The 16635-nt window shown below is 27.6% G+C and overlaps 1 long non-coding RNA gene across 4 annotated transcripts; it reads left to right on the top strand.

Moving 5' to 3' along the window:
* The first annotated feature begins 13647 nt into the window (after nucleotides 1–13647).
* On the top strand, nucleotides 13648–16635 carry LOC139858400 (uncharacterized). 4 transcript variants are annotated; one of them, XR_011762935.1, is made up of 9 exons: nucleotides 13648–13933; nucleotides 14126–14175; nucleotides 14374–14423; nucleotides 14498–14628; nucleotides 14828–14881; nucleotides 14998–15177; nucleotides 15257–15459; nucleotides 15636–15671; nucleotides 16353–16635. It is a non-coding gene; the product is annotated as an uncharacterized lncRNA (long non-coding RNA). The 4 variants fall into 4 exon arrangements; XR_011762934.1 differs by having other exon boundaries at nucleotides 14828–15177; XR_011762933.1 differs by having other exon boundaries at nucleotides 14498–14881.

Raw genomic sequence — 16635 nt, 5'->3', positions numbered from 1 at the left:
TTTTTTCTTTGAGTTCGCCGATGAATACCGACACTTGTTTCTATAGAGACCTTATATACAAACAAAAACATTTTTTAAGAAACAGTAGAAATATCATCATTTTTACCATAAAAATTAAGAAGTACTACGGTAACTAGTACTGTATAAAATTATATAATGAATGCAAAAATTGGCATTCAAAGTGCACATGCCATTTAATTGGAACCTTTATATATGGTTTTGTCAAATTGAAGTCGCCCCACCTATATATACGGAAAATATATAACAATAATAGCAATATAGCATCATGCACGCCATAAATTCTAATAAAAATTTCATTACAACCTATGAATAACGAGGCGTCATGCGGGTATGCATAATACACGTGCCTATAATTTCTTTGAAAGTGTTGCAAATTAAAAGTGTCCTTTTTAGTTTTTATAATTAGTGACCATTAACCAAATACTTTTTAAACTAATTATAACTTGATCGAATTAAATTTAGCTATATAAACTCATCAATTACAAGATTTTGAGTTATTATATATCTTCTAATTGTGAGCCTATATTCCCTTCTCATATTGGTCCATTTTTCACAATTCACAGTTTTTGTCCTCTTAAATTTTTTTATAATGATTTATAATAGGTTTTACATTTTTTTTTAGCCTGTGTGGACTGCTTTTCAAAAAATGCTCTTTAAAAGGGCTATTATGCTCAATTAGGCTTAGATGATGCTCGGCCCAGAAACTATATTAGGTTCATTTACACCAATGTGTGATAAAAAAAATAATATAAAAAACTACAAAATTCAACTCTAGTCGACAGCTCCTACATCTTCTCCTCTTCCCCCATAACTTCTACCTCACCTCCTCACCTCATTTCTTCATTTTTTTTTTATCTCATACCCCATTCTCCTTATTTTTAAATCATATGCAGATAAAAAAATCAATTGTTCAGAGCTCGGCGATGTGAAGACCCGTCCTAATTCATCCGGACGACGTCCATATCGATTATAAACGATTCACAACAGTTGATTACATCGTGAGGTACTTGACCTCTATATAATACATTTTACAAACATTGCATTCGTTTTTGAAAAGACAATCTTTCATTACATCGAAAGTTGACAGGCATACATATCATTTCACAATATATCCAACTATAATTGACTTAATAATAATCTTGATGAACTCGACGACTCGAATGCAACGTCTTTTGAAATATGCCATGAATGACTCCAAGTAATATCTATAAAATGAGCAAATGCACATCGAAAGATTTCTTTTGTACCTGAGAATAAACATGCTTTCAAGTGTCAACCAAAAGGTTGGTGAGTCCATTAGTTTAACAAAAATAATCATTTCATAATTTTAATAGACCACAAGATTTCATATTTCCATTTCTCATAAACATACGTCCCGTGCATAGAGACAAAAATATCATTCATATGGATTGAACACCTGGTAACCGACATTTACAATATGCATATAAGAATATCCCCATCATTCCGGGATCCTCCTTCGGACATGATATAAATTTCGAAGTACTAAAGCATCCGGTACTTTGGATGGGGCTTGTTGGGCCCGATAGATCTATCTTTAGAGTTCGCGTCAATTAGGGTGTCTGTTCCCTAATTCTTAGATTACCAGACTAAAAGGGGGCATATTCAGTTTCGATCATTCAACCATAGAACGTAATTTTGATTACTTGTGTCTATTTCGTAAAACAGTTATAAAAGTTGCGCATGTATTCTCAACCCAAAAATATAAAGGGTAAAAAGGCAAATGAAACTCACCTAATGTATTTTGTAGTAAAAATACATATGACGCCATTGAACAACTAAACAATGCAGGGTTGGCCTCAGATTCACGAACCTATATCATTTGTGTATATATTAATATACGTAATTGTAATCGAACAAATATGTATGTTATTATTATTGATGTAATTTTTATATATATAAAAAAAATTAATAAGTTTCATTATATATATATTTTCATTTTATATATAAATATTAATATAGACAAGTTATGTTTGTTAAGTACATAATTATATTTGAAATCTTTTATTTATTTTTTATTTATTTTTTTTATGCTTATGACTTTAATAATGTCATTAAAACTTTTATTATTATAATCATAATTATTTTAATAATAGTGATCTAGATAATACTGATAACAATAATAATGATAGTTTTAGTAGTAATACTTTTAATAATAAGGGTAAAAATGATAGTTTTAATAGAATTTTCAGAAATCAAACACTAATCCTAATGTTAGTGTTTAAATGATAAATCTATTAATGATACTTTGTAATATTAGTAATAGTAATGATAATACTAATTTTTAAATAAACTGACATATTTAAATATGATACTTTTTATAATGAAAATTATAATAATACTAATAATTATATAATGATACTAATAATAGTATTTATAATAATAGATTGTATTGTTTTAATAATAATCATAATTCTAAAAATGATAATACCCATAAGAATGATACATAAGGCTAATACTCTTAATTTGATTAATGATAATGATACTTCTAAATATTTAGTAATAATAATAATTTTCATATTTGCATTTATAATCAATATATATATATATATATATATATATATATATATATATATATATATATATATATATATATATATATATATATATATAATCCTTACAATCATTTTTAACATAAATAATATTAATACCTAGTAATGATAATAATCTAACTTATAATGATAATCAAAATATTAATAGCATTGAATAACTTAATGATAACAATAATTAATAATAAAGATAATAATAATAATAATAATAATAATAATAATAATAATAATAATAATAATAATAATAATAATAATAATAATAATAATAATAAGTACTTTTAAAAAAAATAAAGACTACCTCATAAGAATCCTTAAAAAGAAAAACCACCGTGAACGGGACTCGAACCCGAGACCTCAAGCTTAACCTGAATTACACAACACCACTCCACCACTTCTGCTTATTCTGTTATAAACTATAACTTATAGATACTTAAACCGTATTTAATCTGTTTCCTTTTTTTTTCTTTATCTTCTCAGAACCGTAATTGTCCCAAACCACTTGATTAATCAAAACACGACTACAGAAGTAGGTTTTAGGAGATATATATAGCTAACCAGAAACGTTTAAAGATTGATTTGAATTAATTAAAACATAAAAGAAAAAAAAATAAAAGCTGATCAGGAAATAAAAAAAAAATGTTGAACTTACAAATCGTTTTCGACCTTAGAGGCTGTTATAGCCTTCGGTTTCTTCATGAAATAGATTAACAATCGTGACTATAAACTTTCTGTAACCTTTATTTAACTTAGAAAATAAAAACAAAATCGAATTTGGTGAAGAACACGTCGATTGACTTTTTGAACAATTAAGTTTGACTCTTAAATTTGAACTCGATGTTAGGAATTGAGTTTTGAAACTTTGCAGATAGATTAAACATAAGATTCCTAACATGATGGCATTCTTACAATTTAAAAATTGGTTCGTATTCAAATTACGGGTAAAAAGATAAGAGAGCAGAGCACGTGCCTGAGTTCATAAACTGTTTTTCTGTTTTTAATTCCATAATCGATAACTGATGTAATTGATAATGATGTGAGAAAGTCGACTGGTTTACTAACAAAGAATGAATAATAAAGTGATATATTACTGAGTGAATGTCGACATGAGGGATCAAACAGAGAAGGAAAACAAACACTAAAAACAAAACAAAACAAAAAAATAAAGTCGATTGTGATTGTACAGAAATTGATTATGTCGTACTGAATTGATTCGATCTGTGTTTTAGTTTATAGACAGGAACAAAACCATTTAAAAAGACTGATAGTTACTTGCAACTGAATTCGTATTAAAAGGAACCAAACAAAACCATATCAATCAGATAGGGATAAAAATCTGTTTTATATTTATATATACACTGTAATTATATATTCATAAGTCAGTATATATGTAATACGGATTTTTGATATATCTGGTTATATAATCTGTATCTATATGAATTAATTATAATTACATCTGTATTTATACCTGCATTTGATATATTCCAGCTTTTATACATATATGTTTATATATTCTAACTAATCTTATTAATTAACAATAATAATATTCTTAATATTGTAATTAATGTACATAAAAATTTATAATAGTATAATAATAATAATAGTAATATTTTTATTAATGATAATAATAATAGTTATGAAATTTATAATAATAATATTATTAATGATAATAATAACACTAACTATAATATTACTAATTATAATGATATTAATTATAATAACAATAATTATAATAATACGAATTATATTAATACTAATAATATTAGTAATAATAATACTATAATAATTTGTATGTATCAAGTTCGTATCTTTAAAATAATATTAATAACACTCATTGTACATATCAATTTTCATATATATTAGGAATAATAATAATAATAATAATAATAATAATAATAATAATAAATAACAATGATAATAATGAAAATGATAATAATATTATTAATGATGATAATAATACTAGTTATAATAATACTAATATTATTAATGTTAATAATAATATTAGTAATAATAATACTACAATCATTTATATATAACAATTTTGTATCTATAGATTATATATATATATATATATATATATATATATATATATATATATATATATATATATATATATATATATATATATATATATATATATATATATATATATATTTCTACTACTACATATTTAATTATGTTTTAGATATCAAGTAACATAAATATATTCATTATATATCTTGAAGCAATAATCTCAGTGTACACCTTTAATACTTTGTTAATGTTGACACATTTATGTTCAAAGTCATTTACATTCAATATACTCTCAATAATTAACTAAACATTTTTAAATAACAGTTTTTTTTTTTAAATTATCTTAAGTTATATTCCATAATAACTAAATTGCATAATAGTTTAATTTATAATATATATTTATTTACATATATTCTTATTTATATATTCATTTCTATTTATATTTAAAGGTTCGTGAATCGTCGAGCACAGTCAAAGGGTAATTGCATATATGAATATAGATTTCAAAACTTTCGAGACTCAACATTATAGAATTTGCTTATCGTGTCGGAAATATATAAAGATTAAAGTTTAAATTTGATCGGAAATTTCCGGGTCATCACAGTAACTACTCGTTAAAAGAAATTTCGTCCCGAAATTTGATTGAGGTCGTCATGGCTAACTATAAAAATATTTTCACGACGAATATGAGTTGGTGAATAGAGTTTTATCATCATTGATTAATATGAATAAAACCATTTGATTTTTGTGAAGAGTACGAGTGAAGCTATCACCAAAGAGTGAAATGAGTAGGTATAGATTCATTTTAACTGATGACGTAGTTATGATTGATTTCCAGAATTCAAGAAATTTAAAGAAAATCTTCGAAATCTAAAAGTTTTGATTCTTCGGCGGTTAAGGAAATTTGGATCCGCTTTAAATGCGATCATCTGTTTTGATTGCTCTGTCGGATAGTTTACTATAAATCCACCCCTATCGTTTCCTTACAACTCACACCTTCTATTCATTCTCCCTCAATTCATACCTTAAAGCATTTGTTAATATGCCCCATCCCATCCTGATCCTTGATATCCTCTTAACTTTCATATCTGTCATTCTTCTTTTTCATCTGCCATCGGAAGAATCTATTTACTTCTACTATACCCTTGGGGTTATAGTGTTTTTAATTCTCACGTGTCTTTACGTTGCAATACGTATTGATATACACGTTTGTAATTTCTGGGTTGTTGCTGGGTTTTATATCTTCCCTTATATTTCGAATTTCTTTGCCTTTTTATTCTCCTCTCGATCTTTAGTAAAGCAAGTAATGGTCCAGAATTCATAGGTATGAAGTTTTGGATAAACATAGTTAATGTTTTAAGAAGGAAATCGTAACGACGCGATCTTGATTTGTTAATTACCAGAATATCCGGAAAGATAGAACTATCAAGAAAAATATGTTTTTGATATGTTTATAGATTGGGTAGAATGTAGGAGTCATGTAAATGGCACATGATGACGGTATGTTCTGTGAATCATCACGTTCCATTAGAAACTCAGCATGAATTACTGTAATATAATCACGTTGATCAAGTGTCATTATATTATACTAACTCATGCATCAGTTCCCAACACTACTTACAAAGCATTCATAGTTTAAGCTCGAAGGTTTATAGAATATAGAAACTAACAGTTTCTATACGATGTAACACTGATAGCACGAAGAGATTATTGATTTCAGATAAGAATAGTTATGAAAATATTTTCAGAAATATGGAGGATATTTGTAATGGAATATACGATAATATCTTTGAATATCTAAGATCAGAGGATGATGAAAACTATTGTCCGTAAGGGTTTAGAGTAAGGAGCAAGATATTCGCTAAAGACCTCAGCAGGCATTGAATCATTTGGATTCTTTGAAGTCAAACTTATTCTTTGTGATCTGTCAACGGCTTCCTTCATAGTTTCGCATAATCCGCTTTTCGGTACTAAATTTTATATTGAGTGTTTCCAATACTCCATTCTTTATCATCAAACTTTCAACGGTTAAAGTCGTTTACGGTTGTCTACGGTTTCTGCTGCTTCATTCAGCTTCCTCAAAATTTGAAGTTTTGATTCGTAGACTGGGTGCTTTTCATAATGGAAAGTCATTATTCTAAGAGATAAATGTTATACATATAACTGTTGATGTAGATATGCTGTGAGTTTTCAAAGTACTGATTGCCGATTCCTCTACATTTACTGTTACCATATCTGAATCATTGGTTATCGATCCGAGGTGATTTTAAGAGAATTGTGTTTTTAGATGATTAAACGCTGACTGTATATGGTGGAATATAAAAGGTTCCCCGGTAACAATAAAAGAGCATACATATAAATCAAGGTGATAATAAGGTTGTTTCGAGCGAAAAGTCGAAGTTGATTTGATGGAGCTGTGTCAAAATTTGCTACTTTGAAAGGAATTACCAAGTTATTTTGGGTAATAATAATACTAAAGGAATTAGCACAACTACGTGTTAAATATTTACTCAGTTTCCGAGAGTTTTTCAGATGCATAACTAAATGCATCAATCTTTTCTCCCGAAGATGAAGTGCGGTTGGTTTATCCTCTCGTTTGAGATGTTTTCAAGAATCACGAAAGGTTTGAACGTGGATCGTAATCGTCAAGATACAAATGAGGTTTGAGATGAAATCAAGTGGCAAACTTGAAGAATTGTTTAGTTTCATATGTTATGATCAATATTTTAATTCATTTTAATTATCCAAAGTTATTAGTCCACAGTCGATAGTCCACGGTTGACAGTCCAATAATTCATATATAATTTAATATATAATATTCGAATTAACTAATACGTATCATGACCCGTGTACATGTCTCAGACTTGATCACAACTCAAAGTATATATATTATTATTATTATAGAATAAACCTCAACCCTGTATAGAGAACTCGATCATTACTGCATATAGAGTGTCTATGGTTATTCCAAATAATATATATAGATGTGTCGATATGATATGTCAAAACCTTGTATACATGTCCCGATATTTAAAGTGCGTAAAATAAATAACAAAAATTAAATGACAATAAATAAAATACGTAAAGTAAATAACAGAAATTAAATGACGATAAATAAAATTGTGATAATTAAATTGTGATAAATAAAATGTAATCAGTTAGCTGGGATCAGTTAGCTAGGAACAGTTAGCGTGGATTCTTAACAAAATTTTCTCATAGTTAATTTGTTTGTTTCTAACAAGTTTTATTATTGTCCAATGTTTTCTTCATTATGCCACTTGTTGGATTCTGATAAATCAAAATCCAAATATGAAATTGAATGAAAATGGTTATTCTGTGGTGAACGGATTCGTATATCGGTAGATATAAGTAGGATAGTAAATGACCGTTGAATCAGATTCGAAGAATGTACAGTGTAACTTATTAATGTGGAATCTAAATATTCCTCGGGTATTACCTACCCGTTAAAATATTTTCACCATTAACAGTTTGTACAATAAAACTTTTAATTACCATCTTTATGAAAACATATATACATATATATTTTCTTCAGACGTAATCATGGATTTAATGAGTCAATGTGATATTAAACTCATCAGATTTACGGTTAGAACTAGAGAACATAATCTCTAAACATTAGGGATTATATAATCGCCATGAAGGACGAAGATAGTTTATGTAGAACGATTCGTAGAACGATGATTATGCTTGAGGTATAGACTGCGAGGTTGAGACGTGTGATGATGTTGTTGTGGTTGGTACTGGTTATGCTGCTGGTGCTGCTGATGGTGATACTGTTGATGTCGGTGCTACAAGTGTTGTTGGTGCTGAGGTTGGTGATGATGTTGGTGTAGTAAGTATAGCTTGTAGATCACGCACCATTCTTTTCAGGGTTTCTATTCTACCCTCTATCATTTCTATCCATCCACTCATCTGATTTGATAGATCTTGATTATCAATTCGAAGTTCCCTAACTTCTTCTAACATTCCCCTTCGATTAGTATTCGGAAGTAGAGGTTGAATATTTTCTGAAATTGCAGTAATGTGACCTTCGAGGTGGAAAACTTTAGCAAGAAGGGTGAATACAGTGTTGCGCATAGGTTCACCAGTGAGTACATCATTTTCTCCGATGTTAGGAGGTAAGTTTGGTTCGCGGTAGGGCTCGCCTTCTTCATTTCTCCATCGAGTGAGTAAGTCTCGGACCTACCCCCATCTCCTTCAAAAAGAAAAATAACTAAATGGTTGAGACACTTCTGGTTCATTGACTTCGGAGTCTGCTTCAATATACATCTCGAAATCGCTTCCGGAACTAATGGAATCTAAGCTAGGTGTAGGATTCATCTCTCACAATCAGTTAAAGGGTTTTGATATGAAATGATTTTCGAATATCGAATGATATTCTAATTATATATATAGAATATCTATACATACTTCCAAAGATTCCGTGAATTACGGAGAAAATTAAGGAAACGTGTCAGATAAAGTCTACAGTGACAGATACGCTAAGATATGGATTAGTAGATATGATAAGATATGAATTTTGTCTATACACTATTCATGCAATCAATGCAGCAAGACGTGTCTAGACTAAGAATCATAAGCAGATAATTTTCGACACCAAATGATAAGCAAAACTTTTTGACATGAAGACCAGGTTCAAGTCTAGACTTATTAATATAACCTAACAACTACTAAGTCAAAGTCCAGACTCATTAATGCATCCTAACAACTCCTATTTAGACACACTAATGCAAGATCTGGTTCGCTAAGACCACCGCTCTGATACCAACTGTGAAGACCCGTCCTAATCCATCCGGACGACGTCCATATCGATTATAAATGATTCACAATAGTTGATTACATCGCGAGGTACTTGACCTCTATATAATACATTTTACAAACATTGCATTCGTTTTTGAAAAGACAATCTTTCATTACATCGAAAGTTGACAGGCATGCATATCATTTCATAATATATCCAACTATAATTGACTTAATAATAATCTTGATGAACTCGACGACTCGAATGCAACGTCTTTTGAAATATGCCATGAATGACTCCAAGTAATATCTATAAAATGAGCAAATGCACAGCGGAAGATTTTTTTTGTACCTGAGAATAAACATGCTTTCAAGTGTCAACCAAAAGGTTGGTGAGTGCATTAGTTTAACATAAATAATCATTTCATAATTTTAATAGACCACAAGATTTCATATTTCCATTTCTCATAAACATACGTCCCGTGCATAGAGACAAAAATATCATTTATATGGATTGAACACCTGGTAACCGACATTCACAATATGCATATAAGAATATCCCCATCATTCCGGGATCCTCCTTCGGACATGATATAAATTTCGAAGTACTAAAGCATCCGGTACTTTGGATGGGGCTTGTTGGGCCCGATAGATCTATCTTTAGAGTTCGCGTCAATTAGAGTGTCTGTTCCCTAATTCTTAGATTACCAGACTAAAAGGGGGCATATTCAGTTTCGATCATTCAACCATAGAACGTAATTTCGATTACTTGTGTTTATTTCGTAAAACAGTTATAAAAGTTGCGCATGTATTCTCAGCCCAAAAATATAAAGGGTAAAAAGGCAAATGAAACTCACCTAATGTTTTTTGTAGTAAAAATACATATGACGCCATTGAACAACTAAACAATGCAGGGCTGGCCTCAGATTCACGAACCTATATCATTTGTGTATATATTAATATACGTAATTGTAATCGAACAAATATGTATGTTATTATTATTGATGTAATTTTTATATATATATAAAAAAATTATTAAGTTTCATTATATATATATTTTCATTTTATATATAAATATTAATATAGACAAGTTATGTTTGTTAAGTACATAATTATATTTGAAATCTTTTTTTTTTTTTATGCTTATGACTTTAATAATGTCATTAAAACTTTTATTATTATAATCATAATTATTTTAATAATAGTGATCTAGATAATACTGATAACAATAATAATGATAGTTTTAGTAGTAATACTTTTAATAATAAGGGTAAAAATGATAGTTTTAATAGAATTTTCAGAAATGAAACACTAATCCTAATGTTAGTGTTTAAATGATAAATCTATTAATGATACTTTGTAATATTAGTAATAGTAATGATAATACTAATTTTTAAATAAACTGACATATTTAAATATGATACTTTTTATAATGAAAATTATAATAATACTAATAATTATATAATGATACTAATAATAGTATTTATAATAATAGATTGTATTGTTTTAATAATAATCATAATTCTAAAAATGATAATACCCATAAGAATGATACATAAGGCTAATACTCTTAATTTGATTAATGATAATGATACTTCTAAATATTTAGTAATAATAATAATTTTCATATTTGCATTTATAATCAATATATATATATATATATATATATATATATATATATATATATATATATATATATATATATATATATATATATATATATATATATATATATATATATATATATATATATATATATATATATATATAATCCTTACAATCATTTTTAACATAAATAATATTAATACCTAGTAATGATAATAATCTAACTTATAATGATAATCAAAATATTAATAGCATTGAATAACTTAATGATAACAATAATTAATAATAAAGATAATAATAATAATAATAATAATAATAATAATAATAATAATAATAATAATAATAATAATAATAATAAGTACTTTTAAAAAAAATAAAGACTACCTCATAAGAATCCTTAAAAAGAAAAACCACCGTGAACGGGACTCGAACCCGAGACCTCAAGCTTAACCTGAATTACACAACACCACTCCACCACTTCTGCTTATTCTGTTATAAACTATAACTTATAGATACTTAAACCGTATTTAATCTGTTTCCTTTTTTTTTCTTTATCTTCTCAGAACCGTAATTGTCCCAAACCACTTGATTAATCAAAACACGACTACAGAAGTAGGTTTTAGGAGATATATATAGCTAACCAGAAACGTTTAAAGATTGATTTGAATTAATTAAAACATAAAAGAAAAAAAAATAAAAGCTGATCAGGAAATAAAAAAAAAATGTTGAACTTACAAATCGTTTTCGACCTTAGAGGCTGTTATAGCCTTCGGTTTCTTCATGAAATAGATTAACAATCGTGACTATAAACTTTCTGTAACCTTTATTTAACTTAGAAAATAAAAACAAAATCGAATTTGGTGAAGAACACGTCGATTGACTTTTTGAACAATTAAGTTTGACTCTTAAATTTGAACTCGATGTTAGGAATTGAGTTTTGAAACTTTGCAGATAGATTAAACATAAGATTCCTAACATGATGGCATTCTTACAATTTAAAAATTGGTTCGTATTCAAATTACGGGTAAAAAGATAAGAGAGCAGAGCACGTGCCTGAGTTCATAAACTGTTTTTCTGTTTTTAATTCCATAATCGATAACTGATGTAATTGATAATGATGTGAGAAAGTCGACTGGTTTACTAACAAAGAATGAATAATAAAGTGATATATTACTGAGTGAATGTCGACATGAGGGATCAAACAGAGAAGGAAAACAAACACTAAAAACAAAACAAAACAAAAAAATAAAGTCGATTGTGATTGTACAGAAATTGATTATGTCGTACTGAATTGATTCGATCTGTGTTTTAGTTTATAGACAGGAACAAAACCATTTAAAAAGACTGATAGTTACTTGCAACTGAATTCGTATTAAAAGGAACCAAACAAAACCATATCAATCAGATAGGGATAAAAATCTGTTTTATATTTATATATACACTGTAATTATATATTCATAAGTCAGTATATATGTAATACGGATTTTTGATATATCTGGTTATATAATCTGTATCTATATGAATTAATTATAATTACATCTGTATTTATACCTGCATTTGATATATTCCAGCTTTTATACATATATGTTTATATATTCTAACTAATCTTATTAATTAACAATAATAATATTCTTAATATTGTAATTAATGTACATAAAAATTTATGATAGTATAATAATAATAATAGTAATATTTTTATTAATGATAATAATAATAGTTATGAAATTTATAATAATAATATTATTAATGATAATAATAACACTAACTATAATATTACTAATTATAATGATATTAATTATAATAACAATAATTATAATAATACGAATTATATTAATACTAATAATATTAGTAATAATAATACTATAATAATTTGTATGTATCAAGTTCGTATCTTTAAAATAATATTAATAACACTCATTGTACATATCAATTTTCATATATATTAGGAATAATAATAATAATAATAATAATAATAATAAATAACAATGATAATAATGAAAATGATAATAATATTATTAATGATGATAATAATACTAGTTATAATAATACTAATATTATTAATGTTAATAACAATATTAGTAATAATAATACTACAATCATTTATATATAACAATTTTGTATCTATAGATTATATATATATATATATTTCTACTACTACATATTTAATTATGTTTTAGATATCAAGTAACATAAATATATTCATTATATATCTTGAAGCAATAATCTCAGTGTACACCTTTAATACTTTGTTAATGTTGACACATTTATGTTCAAAGTCATTTACATTCAATATACTCTCAATAATTAACTAAACATTTTTAAATAACAGTTTTTTTTTTAAATTATCTTAAGTTATTATATTCCATAATAACTAAATTGCATAATAGTTTAATTTATAATATATATTTATTTACATATATTCTTATTTATATATTCATTTCTATTTATATTTAAAGGTTCGTGAATCGTCTAGCAAAGTCAAAGGGTAATTGCATATATGAATATAGATTTCAAAACTTTCGAGACTCAACATTATAGAATTTGCTTGTCGTGTCGGAAATATATAAAGATTAAAGTTTAAATTTGATCGGAAATTTCCGGGTCATCACATGCGAGGAGCAAAAAAAAAGGGTTTTGGTGGATGTAATTCTCATTGTATCAAAATACGCAGGAAATACAAAATCACCTCCGACGGCAGACCCCTTTTAGTCTCAAGTGACGTTAAACGCATAAAACACCCCTTCTTGCCAAAATCCATCATCTTTTTTAATCAATTTTCAATAACAATTAAAAGGGGAAAATGGAAAGTTAATGCTTTTTCATTTGAATTAAGTGTTATTTTTCTGTGTTTATCACTGATGTTGACGAATTTAGGGTTTATAATCAATGGCGAATGAAGACGTATTCTCATCTTTTCCCTCTGAATTGCAGATTTCTGCTGCTTTCTTCTTCAATTGTACATTTTTCGGGTATTTTCTACTGCACTTTTTAATTTAGGAACGCTTAGAATTTATGCAATTTATTCACAACGGTCTGGAAGTTACCAATGACCTGAAACATGATATTTTTTTCAAGTATTTTCTACTGCAATTTTTTCCAGGTATCTTCTTCAACGTATTCTCACCTTTTCACTTACTAATGACCTACTGTGATTTTTTCAGGTATTTTCTACTGCATCCCACGACATGATATCATCTCCTTCCATAGATCTGTAAGTTACAATATTCTTGTAATATTATTAAATTTTGATTTTGTAGTTAATTTATAATTTCAAGTTCATGGTGATATGTTAGGTTTTAATTATCATATTATTATTTTAGTAAATATTCAAGAAAACTTAAAAATTGACCATTACTGATTCATCTGATTTTGCGATTATTATTATTTTGTATTGTTTGTTAAACTGTAGCTGCATAACATCCAACAAATGAAACCATGTTGTCCATTCAGCCCCCTCAGGTGTACCTTTTTTCATTCAGTTGTATAATACGTTTATAACTTTAAGTTTCTGACCCTTTAATCGCGAATGACAGAATGATCCAGATTTGGCGCAAATCATTCTTTGAAACGACCTAAATAAGTTGCAGGATCTCTTACGAATGTGTCACCGTCAGAGATGTAACTAACAATAAGTTTTTACATAAATAAGTTGCAAGAAGAAATGGTAAGCTTTTAATAAGTTTTTACATATGTTATGCTTTTGCACTTAGAAAAATTATAAATCTTCTGTCTTTTTTTCTTTTCAATGTTTCAACTAGCATCAAATGAGTTTTAAAAGAGAAGTACAAATAATCGTACACATATTACATGCATGTTGGATTTGATCATTTTACAAATGAGCTGTATTTTGATTTATCGTTTAGACAAAAACATGCACTACTTGATGTGGAAGCACAAAAGAAGATTACAGCCACTATGTAAGTTAGTAGTTTGTGTTTTGTCTATATTTAGATTACATATTTGTATTGAAATTGTATTACCCGCTTACATATGACAATAAATGCTTCAAAACCTCATCATTTGTATCTCACAGATGCTGCCAAGAGATTATGTGGCCACTTATTATAAGAAATTCCCAACAATCCAACGATATTGTTATTTCTTCATTTAGGGTTTTTTTCTAATGGTTTCTGAAATTTGTATTGCTATTTCTTTGATTTAGGGTTTATGTGCTTCTACTCTTTCGATTGCGAACGATTTTGCAAGATAAATGGTATTATTATTTTTTTATATCAAGTTTCATCTATTCTACCAGGGTTTCCTATTAGTTGTTAAACTAATTTTTGGTGTAGCGTTAAGCAGGAGTATGACATCTTAAAAAGGGGTTAAAGAAAAATGGTAAAATGATTGTGAAGATGTTATTGTAGCGTCTGAGGACCTAATGATTAAAACGAATAGGAAACCCCTCATCCTCTTCCCCAAACAAAACGGCAACAAATCAACCAAAAAAGGCAGATGAAATCATCACCTGCTACAATTGACGCAAAAAAGTAAGGTAAGCGGATGAAGGTATTTACACTAATATGATGTTGTTGTATTCATAACCATCAGTTTTGATGTTTATTGTACCAACTAAAACCCTAACTCATCATATTGTGATTGGTGACGATGAAATTGGATATTAATTATTTGTTTGTTTAATTCGCTGATATCTTTTTCCTTCATGTTTAGGTTTCTGCCGACCATCATCATTTTTGTTTTTACCAGGTAATTTTAGCTTTTAATTTGATGCTTATTGATATAGTAATTTATTCAATTTATTATTTTTTGGTTAGGGTTCATCTTGAACATTGATTTTGATCATTTGAATTAGGCACTTTAGTATAGTATAGTATGTATGTCAGTCAGTCAGTTCTTTATAATATGAACTTATTTTTTTAGCTAACCTGTTTTTCTGAAATTTATGGTTGTTTGTTTTGTGTCATTTGACTTGCTCATCTTATGTTGGTACTTTGTTTTGCAAGTGTAAAAACTTACTTGCTCATTATCTCTTTCTCATGACAGCGAAAAGGTAGTATTTGTGACCTATTAAGTATTCACCATTGATTAACATTCAGTACTACTACTGTAGTTAGATTACCTCATGTTGTTTGATGTTCACAGGCACCTCGGGTGGCTGTGTAAACCATGTTTACTGATGGAGCAGCTGCTGATGAGGAGAGAGCTGCAACTATCATTAGTTACATAATATGTGGTTTATGAATTTGTTAAAATACTAATATAATTTGAACTTTTTGTGTGGTCAATCTAGATTAGAATGTCAAACCACTTTGTAGTTGTCTTTATTTTTGTAATAGGTCATCTGAAAGTTTGTTAAAAGCAAAAACATTTTTACTTTTATGTGATAGTACGATACAACTTTTTGAAATCCGTTTTGCTTAATTGTAGATTGGAACTACTGATGGTATGATGGTATTATGGGACTCTCTAAATCTCATACTGAGAGGTTACTTGAGAAATAATTCGAGTCGTCGTAGCTGTAGAAGTCAGAAGTTTATATTAGCTCATGGCTTTCAAGCTGCAAAAGTCAAAAGTCATCTGCACAGGCCGTCTTTTATAGACCAGTAGAAGATATTGCATTTTTAGCGCACGTTTTTATTTCATACAACAATTTAGCGTGTAAATTATCGCATGTTTGTAACAATTGAATATTTTGGGATGTAAATTATGT

Source organism: Rutidosis leptorrhynchoides, chromosome 7 (assembly GCF_046630445.1).
Source record: "Rutidosis leptorrhynchoides isolate AG116_Rl617_1_P2 chromosome 7, CSIRO_AGI_Rlap_v1, whole genome shotgun sequence".
NCBI lineage: Eukaryota > Viridiplantae > Streptophyta > Magnoliopsida > Asterales > Asteraceae > Rutidosis > Rutidosis leptorrhynchoides.
The sequence above is the reverse complement of the archived record's forward strand: the minus strand, read 5'-3'. Positions and strand labels throughout refer to the sequence as shown.